This window comes from Aquarana catesbeiana, linkage group LG01, assembly GCF_042186555.1.
Source record: "Aquarana catesbeiana isolate 2022-GZ linkage group LG01, ASM4218655v1, whole genome shotgun sequence".
Taxonomy (NCBI): Eukaryota; Metazoa; Chordata; class Amphibia; order Anura; family Ranidae; genus Aquarana; species Aquarana catesbeiana.
Genome location: NC_133324.1, coordinates 725,754,475 through 725,767,905, shown reverse-complemented (window position 1 = coordinate 725,767,905; position 13,431 = coordinate 725,754,475).

The following is a 13,431-nucleotide window of genomic DNA, read 5'->3' as shown; positions in this document are numbered from 1 at the left end:
GTCTTCTGTATTTTTTCTTTATATAGCAAAAAAAAAAAAAATAACCCAGTGGTGCTTAAATACCACCAAAAGAAAGCTCTATCTGTCTTAAATAATAATTATAAAAATTTAATTTGGGTACAGTGTTGCATGACTATTTGTTACCTGTAAACAAAATAGTCAATATCATTATAATGCCAGCTTGTACCTAAGGTTACAGAACGGATTTGTTCTGTTCTTTAAAAATAAACCCTTTTAGAATTAAGAAAAGAGATTAAACTAATATTACTGTTAGAAGCATACAAATGGTAATCCAAGATCAAGTTTGTGGGATTGATCAAGTCTGTGGGATCACAGTTTGTCAAATATACATCTGATTGCTGGGTCCTAAAACACTAATGTCCATGCAAATCTACATCAAAAAAGATTAATTTATTTGTTGTTTTTTTTTATATATATAATAAATGCCCAGTGGGTTACTTTTTCCTTGCACTCAAATATTATTATTGCATTATGTAATTTTTTTATAGTCTTTTATTGTTAGAGCATGAGTAATGTGCAAATGCAGTATTAACAAAGTATCTTCTTTGACAAGAGTTAAAGGTAACTAAATGTATTTTTATTTGTAACAATTAACGTATTTAATTTTCATGCACTTTTGTTTGTGTAATTGGAGATTGGAATTAAAAGCAAACTGTACATTCCCACCTTTTTTATAGCAATCACAGCACAGAGCAATTATGTTCTACAAAATCTCTGTTTGACAAATAGCTTTTATTCTCAAATGTGTGTTAGTTATTTGGTAGAAAATTACTGGGAATATTAACAATGAAGTCTGTACTTCATATCCACTATTCTTTTTTCTGGTAAGAATGACATGACCAAAAAAAGGTGAAAGCTTAGGTCTATATGAAAACATTAATTTGAGTACAGATTAGTTAAATCACTAAGGCATAAAAAAAAAAAAAAAAAATGCATTGTGTGCTATTTGAAGTATGTAAGCAGTAAAGGGGTAGGTCATGTTTTTTTGTACATATGAAGACTAACACAAATTGTGGTGAAAAATGCCTCCCTCGTGTTGTGGCCATTATATGAGTTTCTGGATTACTTAAAAATGTACTTGCATTCATTGTAATAAGGTGCAGTGGATTTGGTCTTTCACCCCTGTATGTCTGTTCTGCTGATCCACTGATACAATGTCATCAGTTATGCAGTTATGTTTCCTGGGATATTCAAGTTGTCACAGATTGGTTCTATTTAATCACTACTAGGATTTTTATTTTTTGCTAAACAAACAGAAAAAGACTGAATATTTTGAAAAAAAAATGTTTTCATAGAGTGTTATACACTTTTGTAAGCAGGTAATCTTTCTCCTTCATTGATGTGCGCTGATGAGGCTGCACTGATGGGCACTGATAGGCTGCACTAATGGGCACTGATAGGCTGCACTGATCCACTGGTCGGCACTAATAAGGTGGCACTGATGGGCACTGATAAGGCAGCACTGGTGGGCACTGATGGGTGGTACTGATGGGTGGCATTGATGGGCACTAATAGGTGGCACTGATAGGTAGCACTGATAGGTGGCACTGATGGGCACTAATGGGTGGCACTTGTAGGTAACACTGATAGGCAGCATTGATGATGAGGCACTGATGGGCAGTGATTGGCAGCACTGATATGTGGCATTGGTGGGCATTGATAGGTGGCACTGGTGGGCACTGGTATGTGGCACTGGTGGGCATTGATGGGCAGCACAGTTGTGCACTGGTAAGTGACACTGGTGGGCACTAGCAGGTGGCACTGGTGGGCACAGATGAGGCGGTGGTGGCTCTGTGTGCGGGACCGATGTCCCTCTGACAGTAGCCGGTGATCTGTTTTCTTTTCTCTTCCCACGCTGTCAATGTGAGGAGAAAAAATAGCCGATTACTGGCTCTGTTTACATCATGTGATCAGCTGTCATTGTCTGACAGCTGATCACGTGGTAAGGGGTCCGGATCGATCCCTTACACAATCTATAATCAGCCGAATCTCCTTGACTCACTGATCACAGAGCGCGCCGCGCACACCCTGCAGGGGGTACGCAGGCCGCTCGAGCACGGGAGGATGTATATGGATGCCCTACCACCAATTTGGGCTGCGCTGTAGCCATGTTTTGGCTATAGCGTGGGTGGGAAGGAGTTGAACCAACACTTTTTACAATTTTTTGGATAAGGTAGGGTAGGGTTTTTCTTTTCATATCTGTGTTTAATCTCGTAGGTTCACCCACTCTATTTTTGCTGGCGACTATTGTCAGTGAGGTTCAAAGTGGGAGGAAATCCAAAATTGTACAGTTGTCACAAGAAAAGAAGGAGACAGTTAAAGAACAAAAATTTAATATATTGCAGCTTATCAATCCATAGCGGTGTGGTGGCTGCATTAGTTTTATTTATTTTTTAAGCTTTCTTCTTTCTGTTTTCACCTGGTGATCTGTATGTTATGCCCTGAATTTCCATCAGAAAAACCTTGGATGGTTTTTCCGACGGAATTCCGCTCAAGCTTGCCTTGCATACACACGGTCACACAAAAATTGAACTTTCGACCGTCAAGAACGTGGTGACGCACAACACTATGACGAGCCGAGAAAATGAAGTTCAATGCTTCCGAGCATGCGTAAGAATTTTGCGCGTTAAAATTGCTACAGACGATCGGAATTTCGGAAAAATAGAAAACCGGCTCTCAATCTTTTGCTAGCGGAAATTCCGCCAGCAAAAGTCCGATGGAGCATACACACGGTCGGAATTTCTGACCAAAAGCTCACATCAGACTTTTGCTGGCGGAATTTCCGATCGTGTGTACGGGGCATTACACATGGTGTATCAGTAACACACCTCCTGTATTAGAATGTCTACACTCTGGATGAAGGAACAACAGAGACATCTTTGGACAGCAGCCTTGTTAGTCTGGGGGTGTTAGATGCACTAGCAGGTTTAGATACACTAACAAATTGAATCCAAAATCCAGCTATTTTTAAGCAGTTACAGCAACAGTTTTGTTCCTTTCATAATAAAGCTTTTATTTCAATAAATAAAAGCTGATCATTCTGAGCATCCCTGTCAGTGGTACATGGTTTGTCTCAACCCTTTAACTGCTACATCAATAGGACAGCTTGATCTGTTGAAAAACTACAGACTTACTGACAAGATCATCAGGTGAAAAAAAAAGAAGAAAGAAAGCCTAAAAAAGAAAACAAATACAACCACCATGTCTAACATTTGGTAAGCTACAATATAATAAATATTTGCTTTACTATTACAATGTGGACACCTGTTCCAGTAATAACTAATAGAGGAATTTCATCTCTTTGGAGAGATTTATTTTCCTTAATTCTTTCCCTTATCTATCCAACACTAAAATTCCTTTAGACATGGCATGTAAAGGTATCAGCCAAATGATCAGGCATACGGTGATGAGCAACTTGATGCTTACTGAATGAACGTAGGATGAAACTCACAATACAGATACAATGTTGAGAAGATATGCAATAGTGTTAAACAAGGAATCACAGTCAATTATAGTATAACTAGAGGCCAAACTTTTTTCTTTTTTTTTTGTGTGGAGAATTATAACACCTGTCAGATTTTTAGTGCCATCATTGTCCTGTTTACTGTGATCAGTAAGAGTGAATCCAAAATGTTGAAAATCCAAAAATTCGAAAAAACTAAAATCCGTAATTCGAAAATCTGTAAATTCGTATTTGTTACATTCACTAACAGCCAAATTTGAAAGGAAATTCCAATACATATAATTTAATAGTTAATTAATATTAGTTATTTATTATTTCGGATTTTCATTCTTTTGGATTTTTGAATTTTTGAATTTTTAAATTTCAGATTTTCGAATTTTCGGATTTCCGTTTTTATTTTCGGATTTCCGTTCTTTTGAATTTTCGTTCTTATTTTCAGATTTTCCAATTTTGCATTTTTTTAGAATTTATTCAAAATAAAGAATTTCAATCATAAGGAATGACCCAAAAAATGAAAAAAAACAAAAACAATATAAAAAAAAAAAAAATATTGTGTTTACTTCTACTTTAAAGCGTAACTCCACTTTTGTTGAGAAAAAATCATTCCCCTCTGGGTGATCTGTGTACATTGCAAGGATTTTAACAAATGTTGTTGCAGATTCCTACATTTTTTTATTCTGAAGAAATCCCTGTGTGTTTGTCTGTATCCATGTGGAAAAGTGAGTCTAATGGGAATGGTTTCATCATTCTCAATCAGCTGTGCACCCGCAGGGCACTAATGATGAAAACTGCTGGGCCCACATCCCTTTAGTCTTGATTTCCTATCGGAAGCATTTCACCAAAAACATTTTTGTTGCAGGTGATGCCTGAAATCTGACTTGTATTTAAGTGCAGACTTTTGGGGAAATTGATGAGCCAATCGCACAAACAGGAAATTATGTTTCTGAGGAAGTTCTTTCCAAATGGAATGGGGTTATGACATTTCTGTAATTTTGAGACTGACTGTATTTGTTAGTTCAGATAGTAGGTCATTTGGATACCGAGGAAGGCTTCAGATCTGGAGGCTCAGGTGGGTGAAAGCGATGCCACCACACTTGAAAGACAGTATTCCAGAGCCAGTTGGCACAGTGTCCCTGTGACTGGGGCTTACAGGTGTAACAGGTGTTACTGGGAATGCAGATCTCTATTTGCCCACAAGATGGCATTGTTCGCTGTTTTGCTTGGCCATAGCTACAATACAGGTGCCCAGAGTATTCTGGGGATTGTAGTCTCAAAGAAGGACCCTGCATACAGTTAAGCTGGGGTTTAAATTACAAGGCCCATAAGGACCAGCAAAAAAGGGAGAGACAAAACGAAAAGCCCTGGTAGAAGCTGGGTAGTTGGAGAAAGGGGCACCAACCGGAGAGGTGGATGGGAGACAGGGCCAGATTAAGAACATCATGGGCCTGGTTCTGAGGATTTTGGTGGGGCATTTTATTAAAAAATAAAAAAAAAAATGCAAAAATTTTTTGTTATAACAAATGAAAATAAATAGAGAGAGGGAGGATGAGAGAGAGAGAGAGAGAAAGGGGATGAGAGAGGGGTGAGGGGTGAGGGGTAAGGGAGAGGGATGAGAGAGAGAGGGGGGATGAGAGAGAGAGAGAGAGGATGCGCATGAGCATGTGTGGGAGTGACAGCAATGCAGCCCGGCCAAGGCATGTGACCGAAGGCACAGAACCCAGAAGGAAGACCGGGTGAAGATGGAAACGCCCGGGACCCGCCGGATTGATCACAGCGCAGCGCTGGAGGGCTAAGTCTGACAGAAAAGTGTACCCTAGTATGCTGTGCATACTAGTACATTATGGCATAACCTACCTCAGGGTCTCTAAAAAGTAGTAATGTTAGCAAAGTTTACTACAGCTTTAATATCACAGGATCCCAGGAGCCTCTCATGGGGCCCCCTACTGACCCGGTGGCCCTTGGACAGTGCCCAAGTGCATAGATGCCAACATTTCAAAAATATTTTCAGGGACACTTTTTTTTCCAGTGGTATATTTAGAGTAGCTGACATCCTCTATGTTCCTCTATACATCACAGTAGTAATCACAAAATTAAATGAGTACTAATAATGGGCAGAACAAATATGAGGACTGAGAAGATTTCCTTTAGTTGAACTAAAAAAAGTGTGCCCATTCTACAGCTGGTAACATTGAGGATATTCAATATCAACTGTTTTTGTGGGTAAGAGGCATAGGGAAGGAGTATGGATGGTAAAAAAGTGGGAAGTATGTGCAGGTGAGGGAGAGGAATGTGGAGGGTATAACAGTGGGCGTTATGTACAGGAGAGGAGTGTGGAGGGTATAACAGTGGGCACTATGTACAGGAGAGGAGTTTGGAGGGTATGCCAGTGGGCAGTATGTACAGGAGAGCAGTGTGAAGGGTATGCCAGTGGGCAGTATGTACAGAAGAGGAGTGTGGAGGGTATGACAGTTGGCAGTATGTACAGGAGAGGAGTGTAGAGGGTATGATGGGGGCAGTATGTACAGGAGAGGAGTGTGGAGGGTATGACAGTGGGCAGTATGTACAGGAGAGGAGTGTAGAGGGCATGACAGTGGGCAGTATGTACAAGAGAGGAGTGTGGTGGGTATGACAGTGGGTGGTATGTACAGGAGAAGAGTGTGGAGAGTATGCCAGTGGGCAGTATGTACAGGAGAGGAGTGTGGTGGGTATGACACTGGGCGGTATGTACAGGAGAAGAGTGTGGAGAGTATGCCAGTGGGCAGTATGTACAGGAGAGGAGCGTGGAGGGTATGATGGGGCAGTATGTACAGGAGAGGAGTGTGGAAGGTATTATGGGGGCAGTATTTACAGAAGAGGAGTTTGGAGAGAAAGATAGTTGGCAGTATGTACAGGAGAGAAGTGTGGAGGGTATGACAGTGAGCAGTATGTACGGGAGAGGAGTGTGGAGGGTATGAGTTAGAGTAGGGCCTGTCATCTGCAGGTTTGGAAATGGTCACCTGTGATATAAGTTGAAGGGAGGTGGACAACATGGGACGTGGCTGGTGACCTGGTTGGTGGTGAGTGTGAAATGGATGATGTGTATCAAGTTTCTTTCACATTTGCGGTTATGCTTACTGCCGTCTGAAAAGTGATCTGTGGTGGATTGCTTTTCAACGAGTGGTAAAGCAGCAGCTGACAGGCGTTCATGAGGTACTATTGTGTGCAATTTTAAAGCGTGACATGTTAGGTATCTATTTACTCGGCGTAACATCATCTTTCATAGTGTACAAAAAAACGTGCTAACTTTAGTGTTTTTTTTTTTATTCATGAAACAATTTCTTTCCAAAAAAAAACACGTTCGAAAAATTGCTGCGTAAATACTGTGTGACATAAAAAGTTGCAATGACCACCATTTTATTCCCTAGGGTGTCTGCTAAAACATATATATTTAATATTTGGGGGTTCTGAATAATTTTCTAGCAAAAAAATTAGGATTTTTTCATGTAGGAGAGAAGTGTCAGAATTGGCCTGGGTGGTAAGGGGTTAATTACCATAAGTAAGTAATATACAAATAATTATTATATATTGTTTTTAGGTAATTAAAGCACTGTGAGCTCATGTAAGCTCATCCTCTGTCTGCTGCAAATAGAGTGTGCCAGCTTGTATTTAAACTGGCCACTCTGTATGTAGCTTCTGACAGGCTGCACAAGGAGCCCCGTATCTCCAGAACCATAGGTCCTAGAAGACCCAAATTTCGACCAGTCGTGGGGTAAGTCTTCGGCTACCTAGCTACCAAATTCTTTGAGGGTCTCTACTACTCTCGAAGCTCAATCTTTTTTTTGGGGGGGTGATTTTTTTTTTTTGGTGAATGTTTTTTTTTTTTTATTAATTTTTTTTTTTTTTTTTAGGGAATTTTTTTTTTTTGGGGGCAAATGGGCCTATCTTAAGGTAAGGGGCCTTGGACTGTGGCTCCAATAACCCCTATGTTAATCCAGCCCTGGTGGGAGAGCTGTGCTGCATTAGATCAGGCCCAGCTGGACTGCATCTAACAGGGCCAAACCGGAGTTAGAAGGATGGGCTGTCAAGCTGAATGCCGAGCTAAGATACCGAGAGGATCCGAGGTGGTGCTCTCAAGATCTGGAATTGCTGCAAGCTGCACCTGTCTGAATCACAACTAAGGGGGCCCCCACCATGCAGAGAGAGCGCTCCAGCATCCAGAGACTGTCACAATTGGATTGGGTGAGAGGACCTTGGACCCACTTAACATCTTAAACTAACAAGTGATTCCCCTTTGCAAATCAGGCCCAGGGGGGGTATCTTCTCCCTATGTTTCTCTGGTTCCTCTAAGAAAAAGCAAAAGTGCTTTGTTGCTGACTTCAACCTTTACAGCCACTTTAACTCTTCCTAATCCCATGTTTACAGTGCATTCCCACTTCTTACATGTACCTACATTGTCCTGCCACTCTTAAAGAGGCATACTTACTGGCTGAGGACAACCTGTCATCTACTTGTCCCTGAACTTTCTGTCCCACAAAACACCACAGTTTATGTGCGCCAGTGTTAAAGGGCCCCACCTGAGCTGGCAGGAGCTCAATCCAGAGCTGTCTAGATTTTGTGACCTACCTGGAGGCAGAGTTGTGTTCCAGGTAGTGTGTAAGACTATCAAGCCTAAGCCTAGTTCCTCTGGTCTGAGAGTCCTTAAGTGAACTACAGTAGCCAGTTGCATTCATTGTTAGCCCATTTTGGTCACTTGAGGCATAATCTCTATAGCTATTGTTAAATGCTTAGTACTGCAGTATATACTGAGTTCACTCCTAGAGGTATATGGTTTAACTGCTTGATATCTGTTATCACACGGTTTTCTTATGTGTTAATGTTGAACTACTGATTTACTCTGCTGCTTTTCTACTTTGGTTTGCCAATATAGACTGTTTATTGTACCACAACTTGTGTGTGCTATTTTTGTGTGACCACTGGGAGTTTACAGCCGAGGTATTCTGGTGATGCCAGTAAGCAGAGGACCCAGCATCATCAGTGACTCCTATGGGGATAGCCCTACATAGGTAAGGTGCTTGTAAGGTGCACACCAGATACAAGATTGGAAGGTCCAGCTTACGTGTTCATGTTCTCATCAGATGTGATCCCTTTGAGCTTTGAAGGACTGGAAACAATGGGATTTTTTCCCCTGGGTGTGTCCGGGAGTCCAGGAGATTTTGGGAGTCCAAGGCATTGTGGGAACCCACATGATTGTGGGAAAATGTACTAAAAGGTACCTGCACCATGCACCCACTGTTGGATAAGGTGCGCAAAGAGGGATTCCGTTATAGATACACTTTATGGAACTTTAAAGTGATGGTCATAGCAGTTAACTATGTTTTGTTTCGTGAAGGCTCTGCCAGTAGCATGTGCTCTTTAAATGGCTGCAATTCCGAGTCCTTTTTTTCTCACAAATGAGATATTTTAACTTTTTTTTTGCTTGTATATATCTATTAACAAAAGTAGATACACAAAATTTTCCAGAGATTGGGGTGGACCCTCTGTACATTAGCTGTACATTTGCCCTTTCCCCAAGTTCTCTTACAGTTCAAGCAGAGTCCAGTCTCTGCTAGAGACTCCTGCAAGAGGGTTCACTAAGCTTATATTTGCTATTTGGCAACATCACAGGAACATTACATGTTCTCTGCTCTAATGTCCCTCGTTACAGCCAACTGACAACAAGGGAAAGGGCCTAGTAACATAGGGCCAGGTATTAGGATGCGCTTATTAACAAAAGAGCCAGCATTATCGAAGAAGTACTGGCTGCTACCATTAGAGTCAGTCTGGAGTTGTGAGTTCCATAAAATGTCCGGTACATTACATTTTGTTTTCCACCCAAGGTAATTGTGTAGAAATTTTGTTGATTGGTACCATAAACTTTGGAGTATTGTTGCCTTGGGATCCAAAGTGTAGATTTTGATGACATTCTTTTATCCAAGTATGGTCTAATTCAGTGGTCTCCAAACTGCGGCCCTGGGGCCAAATGCGGCCCTTTGCCTGCCTTTATCCGGCCCTTGGGACACTACTCCTCCCACTAAAACAAGACACTATTCTGTCAACTGACACTAACAATGAAGCACAATATCTCCCACTGATACCAATGATGGGGCACTACTCCTCCCCTAATACCAAATGTTTACTCCCACTGATGCCAGGAAAATGTCCACTCCCAATGGCCATAGTCTGGCCCCCATAAAGTCTGAAGGACAATCAACTGTTCTTTTGTTTAGAATGTTTGGAGACCCCTGATCTATTTCACAAAAATAGATATAGTACCACCATTCTTAAAGGGTAACTCCACTTTCGTGGGGAGAAAAAAAATAGCAAATAAAAAAAAAATATAGTGTATACAATTGCAACTCAAATCATATTGTAATTGAACGACATTAAAAATTAGCTTTCCTTTTCAGTCTGCAGCCACTGTAATTTTCTGAAAATGCAATGCAACATGGCTACCTGGAGGTGTTCTGTACACAGAATTTGTACAGAACGCCCCCCAGAAACATCACTCCCTGCTTCCATGATTGGCTCACCAATTTTCCCAAAAGTTTGCACTAAGATACAAGTCAGATTTCAGGCATCCCCTGGAATAAAAACTTAATTTTTGGTGAGATACTCCCAATAGGAACACATCTAAAGGGATGCTGGCCCTGCAGCTTTCCTCATTAGTGACCAGCAGGTGCACAGCTGATTGATAATTATGAAACCACTCCCATTAGACTCAATTTCTCACATGGACACAGAGAAACAGACAGGGATTTCTTTAGAATAACAAACGGTAGGAATCTGCAACAAAGTTTGTTAAAATCCTTGCAATGTACATAGATCACCCAGAGGGGAATGTTTTTTTCTCAACAAAAGTGGAGTTAAGTTTTAAATCTAAAAACAATGTTGCATAACATTGGGTCCCCACCTAAAATTAGAGAACCTGTCAATATTAAAAAAAAATGCACTGCAAACATAAAAACACAACTATATTTGGTCATATATTGATCCAAAAAATAACATTCCTTTAAATACTATAATTTAACTACCTAGTGCTGTTTTTAGAGATCAAATAGAGCCCTCTACACCATAAATTAGACATAAGATGAATTATTATGATGACCAGTACTATAAGCCAATCAGATTCTGTTGCATTAGGTATAATTTAAGGGGGCAACTCAGGAAGCTGCAGAGCTGTGGATAACTAGCAGCGATAGATTCAGTCTATAGGGCAATAGTGTATAGGAAAAGTTTGTGCAGCAATGATGTGTGAGCACTTTTACCTTAGTAATTAGTTATAGGCATCATATACTGTACATTCACAATGCAGCAATGTATGATTCTGTTCCCTGGACGAGAGCAGGCCAGTTTATGGACTGAAAGATACCCATTTACTTGTGATGTTGGTAATCAATAACATTTAAACTATTTTGCTGATATCCCATTTCGTCAGTATGTGCTGAGTAGCATTCTGGAACTGTTATCTTTGACCTTTACACTATCTATAAGGAGAAATGGTGGGGGGGAGTCTGAATCATATTTTTCATTTAGTTTTATTTTTTCATGCATTTCCCCATAGTCTGTTCCTTCATAAAAATTTACTACACCTCTATCTAGCTCTTAGTGATTTTCTATCACCAATTATATATTGCATATTTATTTCTTAAGTAATATTGATCTCAGCAGTTTCCTTTTTATGCAAGGTATAGGTAGAAGTCACCAATCAATCCAATGTCGGAAAAAATCCCAAATGACTTTTGGCGGGTGTTTAGCAATTATTAGTATAGCCTTTTTATTCATTTATTTATTTAGTTTCAACTACTGTATAAAAAGATTTTTGAGAGGAAAATCAGAAAAAAGGTTAAAAATAATATACCCTCTCAAAGGAGCTAAACTATTTGTCTTTTCCAAACACTGTATGTTAAATGCAGAATTTTATTTATACAATTCGGTAAGATGAAATCAATTTGAAAAAGGTATTTCAAATTTCTGGGGTAAGAGTAGAAGCACCAAAGCACATCATTTATGATTTGTATTGGATATTTCCTTTTGTTTTTGCTTTCTCCTGAAGACATTTTGTGGGTGAATAAGGCAGCACAAGTTAAAGGGATTCTGTCTTATGAGAATCATGGAGGCTACCATTGCTGAACTCATTTTGAAAATGCTAGTTCCCTGGCTGTGATTCTGAGAATTTGGCTTTAGTGTTTTCTGAGTTTCTGACCTACGGGAATACTCACACTTTTTTCATGACTCAAAAGAACATACCTGGTACCATATGTTCAATGTTGCCTTTTTTTTTATTCCATTAATTTTTATTTTGTTTTTTCAATATACGAAAAAATCTCTGATACAAAATCAGCAAAATCCATTTTCATAAATACATACACATACCATCCACTTCCCTCCCACTCACCCTCTCCACACTCTCACTCACCCTATCCCCCCTTCCAATTTCTCTTTTACAATCAGTATGGTATAGTCAGAGGCTTTCTATATATTTTCAAATTCAGGTATTGGGCCAACATAATCAATCCATGCTTTCCACTATTTCTGAAATCAAATTCCATCACCCTTTCTTATGTAGGCTATTTTTTCCTTATTATTGTATTATTGCCCCTTCTCGTCCACTCTGTTACAAAGGTTTTATCCACTTCCAGGTAATCTCCTTCCTAGCCTGATATAAGCACCTAAGAATTGCAATACGTGTAGACGCTGATCCCACATTTTGTTCCAGATACCCCAATATACACAGTATTGGATCCATTTGTAGAGCCAATCCAAATTTTGAATTTATTTTGCCCAACACTCCTTTCCAATATCTATACAATTTGGGACACCTCCAGAGCATATGAATCAAATCCCCTGTTGTAGCTCTACACCTAGGGCAAAATGCCTCTGTACGTCTCCCAAACTGAAATAGCCTCTTTGGTGTATAATATGGTCTATGAATAATGTAGAGTGGTGTACGTTTCTGGGCCGCTAAGAGGAACAGTAAGTCTATTGAGGCAACTATACCATTCCATTGGGCGTATGTTAATTCACTTCCTCCCATTTTACTCTACTAGAAAGCTGAAGATCTCTTGCCAATACTTAAGATATATCAATTCTTATTCAATTTTGAGATCAACCATTTTAGGGAAATGGTATCTAACAACATTGTCAACAGGGGGGCGCTACTCCAGTCTAATCTTTTTTCTTTAAATTGTATTGTTAAAGTGGAGTTCCACCCAAAAATGGAACTTCCACTTTTTCGATTCCTCCCCCCCTCTGGTGTCACATTTGGCACCTTTCAGGGAGGAGGGGGAGGGAGCAGATCCCTGTCTAATACAGGTATTTGCTCCCACTTCCTGGTATAGATCACCGCGGTGATTGCAGTGACCTAGGCCACTTCCGCCACCTACCTCGTCCTCCCACGCTGTATTCTGTGAGACACAGAATACAGAAGGGACCTGACAGGACACGCAGCGCGACTCGCGCATGCGCAGTAGGGAACCAGGAAGTGAAGCCGCACGGCTTCACTTCATTACTCCCTTACCGAGGATGGCGGCGGCAGCAGCCGAGAGCCGAAGCACGGATCGGCTTCGGCTGCCAACACCGCGGGCTCCCTGGACTGGTAAGTGTCCATATATTAAAAGTCAGCAGCTGCAGTATTTGTAGCTGCTGGCTTTTAATATTTTTTTTTCAGCAAACCTCCGCTTTAATGCATGCCTTAACTGTAAATATTGATAGAAATTCTTATTTTTAGCTCCTGAAACGTCTTCAGCTGTTCCCTTACCTATAGTTGTGATAATCTTACAATTCCCCTCTGTTTCCAATTATTAAAGTTCTCCAACCCTGTTAACTCAGATAGGTTTTTATTAACCCAAATAGGCGCATATTCTGTATATCCTGAATATTGAAATATTAACCGTACGGTATTCTAGATTTTTAACAATTTTACTGAAGGG